The sequence below is a fragment of the Mirounga angustirostris genome, unplaced genomic scaffold (assembly GCF_029215605.1).
Source record: "Mirounga angustirostris isolate CCGP_5_RB_7025 unplaced genomic scaffold, mMirAng1.0.hap1 SCAF_14, whole genome shotgun sequence".
In the NCBI taxonomy this organism is placed as follows: Eukaryota; Metazoa; Chordata; class Mammalia; order Carnivora; family Phocidae; genus Mirounga; species Mirounga angustirostris.
Window position 1 is genome coordinate 20,949,565 of NW_026991722.1, and position 12,425 is coordinate 20,961,989.

Consider the following 12,425-nt stretch of genomic DNA (forward strand, 5'->3'; position numbering starts at 1 on the left):
AAATAAAGTCTATTGTTTAAAAAGATAATATAATATATAAGCCATATATATTATAAAATCACTAGTAGAGTCTGAAGCAATACCCAGTAATCAAAATAATATCTTTACAGTGAAAATTATGCTCATTTTTGCTAAGTGGGATAAACATAGTGTCTAAATAAGTATATAAATAGCTTCAAGTCAATTCAAGTCAGATTTTGTCTCCAAATGAGTTTGCATCAAACTTGCAAAAAGAAAAATTGTTTTTCTGAGATCTTTGGATTTTTAAATTATGGATAAGAGCATTCTCCACCCACTCCTCCATTCATATCGGCCTGAGATAATCAGCCAATTCTTAATAGCAGCTGCCCAGGCTTCCTTGTTTGGTGACAAGACTCACAACTGCCATCTTGGGAGAGTCATCCCACATGCCAGCTCCCCTATGCCAGGGTTCCCCATGGCCCTGTCCCCTGGGGTATGCAGAGCTGCAGATGGTGACAGTAGGTGAAACAGGAGAGGATGATCTTCTCCTATCCAGGTCCTCTCTATTATAAATCATCATAAAGCTGCCACTGGATTTTGGAGACAGGAGTTCACTGTTCCTATTCCTTTGTCTCTGCTCTCAGGAAAGGGCAGCTTTACCCACACATTTCTGGGTAAATAAATGTGCTTTGCTCTCGGGCAATCCTGAACTTATCAAAAAGATAAAAGTCACAGTTGAGTTTTTGCTGATCACCAAATAACCCAGAAAGTAAAATGCCAACTTCACGTGTTTTTATATTCTTACTTCCAAGCCCTGATCGATTTCTTGTGAAAGTGAAGACCTACAAGTGTCCCTTCTTTTATGAATTAGTTCACTTGTTCCACTAAAAGTTAGTTTTTAAAATGTAAACATATCTGAGAAGTATGCTACTCACATAAATCCCCCAGTGTTTTTTTTTTTTTAAATAATGGGTCTCAATTTAATATTTATGTTCATTGTAGAGGAAAAATTTTAGACTGGAAATCCAGAGGCAGGTCTGATTTCTAGTCCAATTTCTGCTAGTAATTATCCTTTTCACCTGGGACAGGTGCCTCTGATTCCTCATGCATAAAATGAGGATGTCGAATGCAAGGCCATCTCTAAAGTTTGTGCCCATAACCTGGGTCCTTATTCAGATGGGCTTCAAGGAGTCTGTGAAACCATTGTTAAGTAAAAGTGTGTGTGTGTGTGCGTGTGCGTGTATGCGCTCATGCATATGAGCCTTGGGTGAAAGCAGCATAACTTTCATGAAATTCTAAAATGGATGCAATCATTTTGCCTTAAAACTTTTATGATTTGGTAGGTATAAATTTTCATATATCAGATTTGCTTAAAACAAGTTATAATTGCAGATATATGGCAGCCTTAGGTGGACATTTACTAAGTCAGTAGGGCCCCAGAAAGAAATAGGTGGCATACTCAGAGAAGTTTGAGGAATGTATAACAAGGAAGTATTTACAAATGTACAGATAGAGTTGAGGAAAGCAAAACGAATAATGCGACACCCAGGGAGTAGTAATGGGGAAAGAGGAGTCATTATCACTTTCAGGCCTGAAGGGGCAAGGGGAGAGAGCCATTACTACAGTCCCAAGGAGAAAGTCATGACCTTGAAAGGAGCAGTGACTTTTGATCCAGGGTTGCAGCTGTTTTTATGTACCCCTAGAAAGAGAACTGGGAAAATAAATGCTTCAACCATCATTTCCTCCATCCCTTGGATTTCTCTCCCTTTTCTGCAATGGCCAAATTCAAATGTAAAACAGAGGTAAAGGAATCCATTGACGTAGGTGAGCATCCCCAGACAGAGGAGAATGGATCTAGACAGGCAAATAGAGGCTACCCAGCCAAGCAATGCAGAGTAGCTTAGGTGGAAGCAGCTAAAGCCTGGAGACAGAATGAATCTTGTCCCTGCTCTGTCACCCAGACCTTCCATGTGATTCTGTTTCTTCATCTGTCATCTAAGGTGATGACATGAATGTACCTTGGAGAGTTACGTTCAGAAATAACCAATAAAAAATGAATATAAAACATTGTGCAGATATAAAGTGCCATATGGATACTCAAAATTTGTGGTTATAGGTTTTAAATTCCATAGGAGGCATGCCAAAAGGAGGGGTGGGATGTGCCCTGGTCGCTCCATCTGGGACCAAGCCAGCTGTGGAAAAGGACACATTGGCAGCTTCATGGACATTTCTGCAGGGTGAGATCTGTCCTTTATACAGTTCAGTCAATATGTAATATATACTAGAACAATTAATGGATTCAATGACAATACCAATAAAAGACTGGTCAAATCAGCTATTTACTTCTCCCAGTTTAAAAACTTCTATTTTTAACTAATTGATGGTGTGTGGAACTAGTGATTGCCAAGCCAAAATACAGATTTCTGGGCCCCAGCCCTGGAGATTCTGACTCTATTATGAGGCATAGACCCCGGTAGCTCTACAACAAGGTTGCCCAGGTGTTTTTTACGAGTGGGTTGGTTCGGGGACACATGATGCAGACAAACATGGAAGGCCTTACTGTGTCCATTCCTTTGTCACAAAAGGGAATGATTGGGAAAGAAGAAGGAAGAAGCAGGGAGTTAATTTATTCCATATTAAGGTAGCTTGACTTCCTAATCCGGACTATTGGCAGAGTCAGGAGATGCTGTGTATTATATGAAGGTGCTAAAAGACTGCTCAAAAATGACTCTCGCTGCTTGCTCAAAAAATCTCACATTCATGGAATACTACATCAAAAACTAATGATGTATGGTGATTAACATAACAATAAAAAATTTAAAAAAATCTCACATGACTCATTCTTCTGCATTAGGCCATGAAAGCCTCATGTTCAAATGCAATCATTATCTACAAGCCAACATGGCAGGTTGGAAAGGTCATTGGACTGGGAGTCAGAAAACCTGGTTCTGTCATTTATTGTATTTCTCACCTCTTATTATCTGTCTCTAAGACTCCTGGAGCCTCAGGTTGCTTCTTTATAAAAAGGAAAGGGATGAGATTAGTGGCTTTCTGGGGTATTTACTTATTAGTGGAATTTTGTCAAATTAAAGCTTGCAAAAAGTCACAATATGTCAAATAAGGAAAAGTTGAGTCATTTTAATGAGAAAGAGGGCAGAGGACTTAGGAAGAAGTCTGTTCTACTTTTTCTCTTTCCCCCTCATTGTTTCCATTGTGATGCTTCCCCAGAACTCTAGGATTCTACCACCCATATTTAGAAAATCACTGCAAAAAATGAAATCTAGACTCTCTTTATGTCTAAAAAATTTTATTCCATTTGGATACATATTAAACTATTAATAACAATTATATTTTGAGCCATCAATTCAAAGCAGTTTATTGGAAAACTTAATTATCTAAAAATATCCAGAGAAACTAGAACATTTAATAAGTATATTTTGAGGAAGCACAGAAATTAGGAAAGGAGAGTCAGGCTCTAAAGAGAAGGACCTGAGCAGGAAGCTGGATGGAAGAGGCTGAGACATCCAGAAAAGGGTGAAATATGAAGGCAGTGGGCTCTTTGTCAGGAGGAAGGAATTCTTTTCTTTTTTTTTTTTTTTTTAAAGATTTTATTTATTTATTTGACAGAGAGAGAAAGAGCACAAGCAGGGGGAGTGGCAGGGCGAGGGAGAGGGAGAAGCAGGCTCCCCGAGGAGCAGGGAGCCCGATGCAGGGCTCGATCCCATAACCCTGGGATCATGACCTGAGCCGAAGGCAGTCGCTTAACCAACTGAGCCACCCAGGCACCCCAGGAAGAAGGAATTCTAAGGAGGAAACAGGAACAAATAATATGATAATAATAACACCATCAATTATATAATTTTATGGATTCCTAAAATATCCATATCCTTTTCCCTTTTATCTTCTAATAAATCCTCAATACGAGCAGGGCTGGTTGAACCTCTCCATTGTCCATACCAGGGTTTCTCAGTCTTAGTACAATAGAAATGTTGGGCTAGGTAATTCTCTGTTGTAGGGACTGTCCTGTTCATTGTAGGATGTTTAGCAGCATCCCTAGTCTCCACCCTCTAGATGCCAGTAGCAACTTCTCTCCAAAGTTGGGACAACCAAGAATGTCTCCAAACATTGCCAGTGTCCCCTGTGGGGCCAAACCACTCTCAAATGAAAACCAGTGCTTTACATAACATAACCTAGATGCAGAGAAACCATGAGATGGGACTCCAGTGGCACAGCTGTTGAGTTAGGACATTTGTTCTTTACCTTTGCAATGTTGTTTGAAAAGGATCATTTCTTTTCTTTTTATTTTGCTTAATGTTATATCCAATCCTGGCAACAATTATATCTCCCAACCTTCCATACCTCTTCCAGAAAATACACTTCTAAGACCTGTTTGTTTGTTTTTTCTAAAAAGAGAAAGTCCTGACTGTGAGGGCAAATTTTGGGCAAGGTAGGATCAGGCATGTACAAACCTAGCACTCCTAGCTTGAAAGAATATTTGCTTTAGAATTGAGCCCAGGGCTTTTGGGGGATGCTGGTTTTGACAGTTGATATGTTTATAAAAGACATTCTTTGGTCCATTATTAATTCAGCTGTCTATAAGCCTTGGTGCCTCCTGTGTGTTCCCTCTTTAATATTTTCTGTTGAATTTTTAATAGCCATTTAGAGAAATTAGCCATTAGTTTCAAAAAGCTCATCATGGTAATGAATTTCTATACCCAGAAACTGATACCATGGTCTATAATTTTGAACCTTGATTGGACTGGTATTAGAAAAGGAATTTATTGCTTTGAAGAGTTATAGGATCAATACACTTGGAATAATGTGTTGGGTAACCATGCCAACACAACTTACATACAAGGCTGGAGGGCAAGGTGATTTTAAAATAATTGACAGAGATAATTAAGTCTAGTTGTGACAAGACATAAGAGAAATGATGATTCACTTGAAACCCTCTGGTATTCCTTTAGCTGAAGAAAAAATAAGGCTAGATAGCGAACATTAAATCTAATAAATGATTCTCTAAATAAGGTCTTCCAGAGTATGTCCCTAAGAGGTGAATTTTCCTTTATTTTGTGTTTCCCCTTTCATATTTGGGCTTATTTCATTTAATCTCTTCTCAAGGACTGTAAGGAACTCATTGCTTAAGAGTACAAAATGGAAGGGTACCTGGGTGGCTCAGTAGGTTAAGCGTCTGCCTTCAGCTCAGGTCATATCCCAGGGTTCTGAGATCGAGTCCCACACTGGGCTCCCTGCTCAGCAAGGGAGTCTGCTTCTCCCTCTCCCTCCCTCTCTGCTTGTGCTCTCTCTCTATCTCACTCTCTCTCTCTCAGATAAATAAATAACATCTTTGATAAACATGCAGGGAAGTTATGGCAATTGGAGTCAAATGTGGTAAAATTGTGATATTGTTGAGTTCTTCATTGGTGGACCTTCCTCCTCTTCAGCACCACTCTCCTTTCTCAATCTTTCTGTATTTAACATACTCTTCAACTGATATCAACCACTCCCAGCAAAAAATCTCCAGAATGCTTTCCTAGATTGTACCCTACGCCAACAGTTCAAACTGAGGTACTCCTATCTCTGAGAGTGTATGAAAACTCTCTTAGAGGTACCCTGGCATGAATAATATTAAGTGAATCAATTTCCAGAATTTCAGTTTCCATATGATTTGCCCAGAATATCTATAATTGGGATGCCAATTCTTCTCCACATTCCATCTTTCCCCTTTCATCTCACCCATCCAGAATCTTACTATGGTCCATTGCCCAAATTTACTTAAAAAAAAAAGCACCAGGGGCACATGGGTGGCTCAGTTGGTTAAGCGTGTGCCTTCAGCTCAGGTCATGATCTCAGGACCCTGGGGTGGAGCGCTGTGTTGGGCAACCTGCTCAGCAGGGAGTCTGTGTCTCCCTCTCTCTTTGCCCCTCCCCCGCCCATGGTTGCATGCGCACGCGCGCTCTCTCTCTCTCAAATAAATAAATAAAATTTTAAAAAGCATCAAATAAAAGGATAATTTAAAATCACCTCTAATGAAGAGACAATAATCTCCACTTCCACCCATACCATTAGGAAAAACATTTTCAATTCTATTTTTAGATTAAAAAGTATTTCGTATTTATTTGTTTTGAATAATTTTATAATAACAATAATATAATAAAACTCAATCCAAATGAATTTTTTATAACTTCATAGAGCCTTAGGGTCCACAGGAGAAAAAGATATATATATATATATCTTTTACATATATATGTAGTTGTTCTTGCAAAGAAATATGATATTATAGGTGCCCAATAACACTTTCAAATATAAACGTTGTATTAGAATGGCATTTTGTGGAAGAAATAAATTGAAAATATGATTTTGAAGTGTACAAATAAAATAAAAAATTGTTCATGCATTTATTTAAATGGTTGATGATGAGTGTCAAATTACTATGCTAGTTACATCCTATTGAATATATTTAAAGAAGGGATACAATTACTTCAAAACATTAATACAAGTTATATCCTTAAGATGATGTATGAGCAAAATGTTTCACGCTTATTACTATATGCCATGGACCACTTCTCCTTTCAGAGCCTGCCTACCTTGTGACCTCATACTAGATAGACACAACTGTTTTCTTAATTAATGTCAACTAAAATATTAATTAGAGGTGAAATGTAACATACTTTTGCTTTGTAATAGTGCTTTAACCTGAACCTTTGAAATCTTATGTCCCTTTTTCGCTGGTAGGATGGGTGGGCGTTTTGTTACTCTTCATACCATGTATAATTAGTTCACTACACTGCCAATCCTTGAAATTTTCTGTGAAGAATCAAATAACTCTTCAGAAAATGTGTCTACCCTAATTTTTAATTCTAATTTTCTGTGCTAATTTTTTAACTTTATTTATTTATTTATTTTGATTTTGAGGTTTTCTTTTTTTTTTTTTTAATTTTATTATGTTATGTTAGTCACCATACAATACATCATTGGTTTTTGATATGGTGATCCACAATCCATTGTTTTCGTATAACACCCAGTGCTCCATGCAGTATGTGCCCTCCTTAATAGCCATCACCGGACTAACCAATCCCCCCACCCCCCTCCCCTCTAAAACCCTGTTTGTTTCTCAGAGTCCATAGTCTCTCATGGTTCATCTCTCCCTCCAGTTACATTTGTTTTAATTTTTAGAATTTCCAGTATCTATAGACTGTATTACTTGATTAAAGTAAGGTAAAAAGCCATCCTCCAATACTGTGTTTCCTGTTTCTTCGATTCTTGAAGGAATGCTACAATTAATAGGACTTCTACAGCAGAGTAAAGACAGTGGGAGATTGTGAATTAAAATGTTTTGGGAAATGTATATTGAATTTCAGTTGTCCAACGTGTCTAGGCAACATGGAAGCCATTGATCCTATTCAAACATAACTGTTGGTTCTAAGTCATTTAACTATAGCCAGGGCTTCGTTTATTTAATGACATATTCAAGTTACTGATATAATGAAGATGGAAATAAACATTTTTTCTGGAACACCTGGGTGGCTCAGTCGGTTAAGCGTCTGCCTTCAGCTCAGGTCTTGATCCCAGGGTCCTGGGATCGAGCCCCGCATCGGGCTCCCCACTGCTTCTCCCTCTGCCTGCCACTCCCCCTGCTTGTGCTCACACTCTTTCTCTCTGACAAATAGATAAAATCTTAAAAAAAAACCCAATTTTTTCTCTTTTCAAGATGCTTTACCTTTTTGTAGAAAGGAAGAGAAGAATGTCTTTAATTTTATGTGCAGCAGTACGTTTCCCCTCTTCTCTTGAATCCATGTCCTTGAACAATTAAGATGGCTACTGTCTTTAAATCACATGCTTCTATGACTTCTCTAAAGATTTACTCTTGAGTATACTGATGGTCCCCAACTTATGACAGTTCAATGTAGGATTTTTCAACTTCACAATGGTGCAAAAGTGTTGTACATTCAGTAGAAACCATACTTTGAATTTTGGATATGGATCTTTTCCTGGCTAGTGATATGCAGTGGGATCCTCTCCTGTGATGCTGGGCAGGGGCAGGGGCTGTAGCTCCCAGTCAGCCACGAGCACGAGGGTAAACAGTTGGTACACTAACGACTGTCTGTACCCAACACCATCCTGTTCTTCACTTTCAGTGCATTAGTCAGTACATTACATGAGATAGTCAATGCTTTATTATAAACCCGGCTTTGTGTTAGGTGATCTTGCCCAATGACAGGTTAATGTAAGTGCTCTAAGCTTGCTTAAGGTAGGCTAGGCTAAGCTATGATGTTTGGTAGGTTAGGTTTATTAGATGCATTTTCAGCTTATACTATTTTCAACTTATGATGGGTTTATCAGGGCATAACCCGAGGGTAAGTCACGGAAGATCTGCATATGAAATGTGGAATGGAGGGCTTACACAAATAACCCGACAGACACTGAGCCATTTAGAGAAAGGCCCACTTAGAGAAAGGTGGCATCTTTTAAAATTTTGTGTTCCTTGTGCTTCACTCAGTAGCAATATCATAGTAGGCAATAAATAAAATTGTGTTCAATTTCCTAAAGCAACATTTTCACTCCAGAGCTAGTTTTAATATACTGAATACATGTCTACCAGTATATGAACTACCCAAATAATTGATGAAAACTATCAGAATCATTCATATAATTGCTCTACAATCTGTTTCCAGTTATATAGCCTCACCCCTAAGTTCAAGATTATTGCAAATACAGTTTACAGGTTCTTTAAAAAATACTTAGTGACATGTACAGCTCAGCTGCCTAAATATATTCTATTTATCCAAACTGACAATAATTCACAGTCAAGGACAGTGGGAAATAATCAAGCTTTTAATCCTTATCATTTTTCCTGGCACCATTTAAAATGAGGCTGTGGTTCCCAGAAAGATATATATATAGCAATTACAACTACGAGCAATTATTTATATAAAGATATATATGTATATAAAGATATATACATATAAAGACAAAGATCTATCTATCTATAAAGATATATATATCTTCTATATGTCTAAGTCCTACTTGTTCCTATTAAAAAAAAAAAAAACATTCTCTACCCTGACCAAATCTAAACTGACATGGTTGGGAGAGGGGGAAAAAGCATTGTAAAATGTTTGCACTCTACTGAGATGAGAGATCTTTGCACCTGCTTATTTTTTTAATAAGACCCTTGTTTGTCAAAACAATTCTCTTGAGTTGTCATAAATTATACTATGTAACAGTTTTGGTCCCAAGTTCAATCTGTAACAGTATGCGCACAGCTGGCAAATCTGTTACATTTTGCTTCAGGCTTGTAGTGTTTCATTTTATTTAAGAATAACATCTGCTCAGAGGGGGCACTGGGGCACAGACTTAAGAAACTTGGTATGTTTGAGTCCATCAACCTGCAACCTGAACTTGATAACTAGACGTGCTGAGTTCTGAGTTTTGCTATACACCCTGGTCCCCAACCCCGGGCATGGGTACGTGCACACATACACACACATACACATACACACACACTCTTTTTCTTTCCCCCAAATGGCCATATGGGTAGAGTTGGCTATTACAACTGAATGGTAGTCAATAACACTATAAAATCTGAGCTTGATTTATGTTCTCCTTATTTAAGGAAAGCGTACTTCTTTCTATACAAAACTTACATTGTAAATAATAACTGCAACTACAACAAAAAAAATCCTGTCTAAGGAAGTTCTCTTTTATAGTCCAGGATGTGCAGGACGAGAGTTTCAGTCCTGAAGAACTGGCATCTGGAAGCTCAAAATCATTTTCAGGATCCGGGATGAACCAATATCCTGAAAAGAATGGGGTTGTGAGTTAGTTCTCAAATGACACCAAAAGTCAGGGCCAGGAGTGAAGCAACTCCTCAGTGGCGTCAAAAAGAAAATGTGCTGCTAAACACCATCACCCTGTTGATTTTGCAGAAAATCTCAGACTGGCTCTTCAGAGAGCATCCACATCTCGGCCTCACACATCACACATCCTGAACTGCAAAACTGCCAAGGGGATGAGCTCAGTCTAATACGAAGGCATTGGAGGGCTAGCTGAGTACCAGATTTCTAAGCTTTTTCTGATTCTAGTCAAACTAGGGGAAAAAAAAGAACAAATAAATGTCATTTCCCAAACACCTACAAGTATGTGGCATTTCACCCCTACTGTAGGGTTTGTAAACAAGTTTGAAGTGTCTCTGACCTCACCGAGTTTATTTTCCAAATGCAGAGAATAGATGTACATACATGAAATGGTAGCAGAAATACACACATAAAATAAAAAAGATGAGAAAAGACAGTAGAGTGTGTTATTAAATTCTAGATCACATACAACAAATTCTGAGAGTCGGCATTGCAGGGGCAGGGATATCCACAAGGGCAACGGGATGCTGGAAAATGTCATGGGTCTTGAGCAAAGTCTGCAAACATACACAGCATAGAACTAGGCAAAAGAAAGAAAGGAGAACTTTCTGGTTGGGAAAATAGAGCCAGGGGCTGGTATGTTTAAGTTCAGTAATGAGATGGTGCTGACCTTAGCAGAAGTGTACTTGTAACATTTTTTATTTTTCTGTTTAGTTTCACAACTTTTCCTTAGCAGGGCACAGCAGGATTTGAGGGGATGTGGATGCCTGGACCATGAAACCAAAGATGAAAGTGAGTTTGACATTGAGTCGGCATCCTGATAAACTGAATGGACTCCAAAAATGATAGTAGCCATCACTGATTGTTTATTAGGACCAGTTATGCTTCTGAGTGTTCTGTATGCACTAACTCTCAGTTCCTCTATCTCAGGCAAATCCTGTTATTTGACTGGTTTACAGATTAGGGAACTCAGGCACAGAGAATTTAAGTAATTTGCCTGGTCAAACTGGGCGAAACTGTTAGGGAAACGCAGGGTTCTTGTCTCACGGAGTCGAAGAATGAATCTCGCAGACAAAGGAGCGTGAGTAAGCGATAGAGTTTTATGAAGCCTGGAGACAGCAAAAGCTCTCTAGAGTGAGACTGGTCCTGAATGGGTTGCCACTGAGGGCTTTTAGTGGCACTTCTATTGAGAATTGACTAGGAAACTTGTGGACTTGAGTTTCTTGTGCCGTCTTGGTTTGAGCACGGACTACCGGTAGCACCCTTAATGACTTACTTCTTTGAGGGTTAGCCATTTCCTATGATACACTGTAGCTGCCAAAGAAAAATACTCCCGACCACCTGAGGCCAGGTGATCTGTTTCCTTATCTCTTGTTCACTCTGGCTTAGCACTTCTGCCTGCTAGGAATAGTTTAAGAGCCCAGCAGGGGCCCCCTACCTCTCCCCGTCTATACCTTAACCCTTTCCTTATTCAAAACTAGAACGCCAAGCAGAGTCCTTCTCAGCTCTAACCTTCTCACTCTAATATAGCTCCCAATGAGACACTGGAAAATGTCACATGGGCCTCACAAAACCATCTGCACTCTCACAGACTGCCTGGGTCCACAGGCTTCTCTGATTGCTAAATATCTTTATATTTTATCTTATTTAGTTCTTTAAAGTTTTATTCTGTCTGTTCTTTTTCCCTGGCTTAGACTTTTATTATCGTCATTTTTAATTTTTTAATTTGTATCTCTGCTTAAAGAATATTAGCCATCTTTTTTTTTTTTAAAGATTTTATTTATTCATTTGAGACACAGAGATACAGAGACAGAGAGAGAGCATGAGCAGGGAGAGAGGCAGAGGGAGAGGGAGAAGCAGGCTCCTCGCTGAGCCAGGAGCCCGATGTGGGGCTCGATCCCAGGACTCTGGGATCATGACCTGAGCCGAAGGCAGACGCTTAACCGACTGAGCCACCCAGGCGCCCCGAATATTAGCCATCTTATAATACCTTTGTACCCAAATCATTAAAGATAAGTTTTTTAAAGATTTTATTTATTCACTTGAGAGAGAGAGCACACAAGCTGGTGGAGAGGCAGAGGGAGAGGGAGGAGCAGACTCCCCACTGAGCAGGGAGCCTGATGTAGGGCTTGATCCCAGGACCCTGGGATCATGACCTGAGCCGAAGGCAAATGCTTAACCATCTGAGCCACCCAGGTGCCCCTAAAGATGATTTTCTAAACTTATACTAATATACATGTGATCCTGACAGTTTGCTTGCTTAAATCAGATTGGTATATGTCTGTTATATCCTTCTCTTCTCAGTACACATACATATCCTAAAAAGTGATTTGTAATCCTTGTGTAACAAAGAGAACGTTGTGAAGTGGGAGTACATGCCAGTGGCTAAGTTGGGAAGAACTGGAAAACCACAGTGCCTAAAATTAAATCTTGCCCCATTCCTCCCATTTAACTTCCTCCATAACTTTGCACAAATCACTTAACTTTTCTGTGCTTCATTTTTTTAAATTATTAAATGATATAATATAACCTGTTTGATAGAGGTGTTAGGAATATATTTATAAAGCACTTGGATAGGCTTGGCACTAACAATAGTTACTACCACCA

The 12,425-nt window shown here is 39.0% G+C and overlaps 1 long non-coding RNA gene across 1 annotated transcript in view; it reads left to right on the forward strand.

Annotated features, from left to right (window-relative positions):
• Positions 1-12,425, forward strand: part of LOC129046182 (uncharacterized) — a 479,920-nt gene that overhangs the window by 376,400 nt on the left and 91,095 nt on the right. The window lies entirely within an intron of this gene.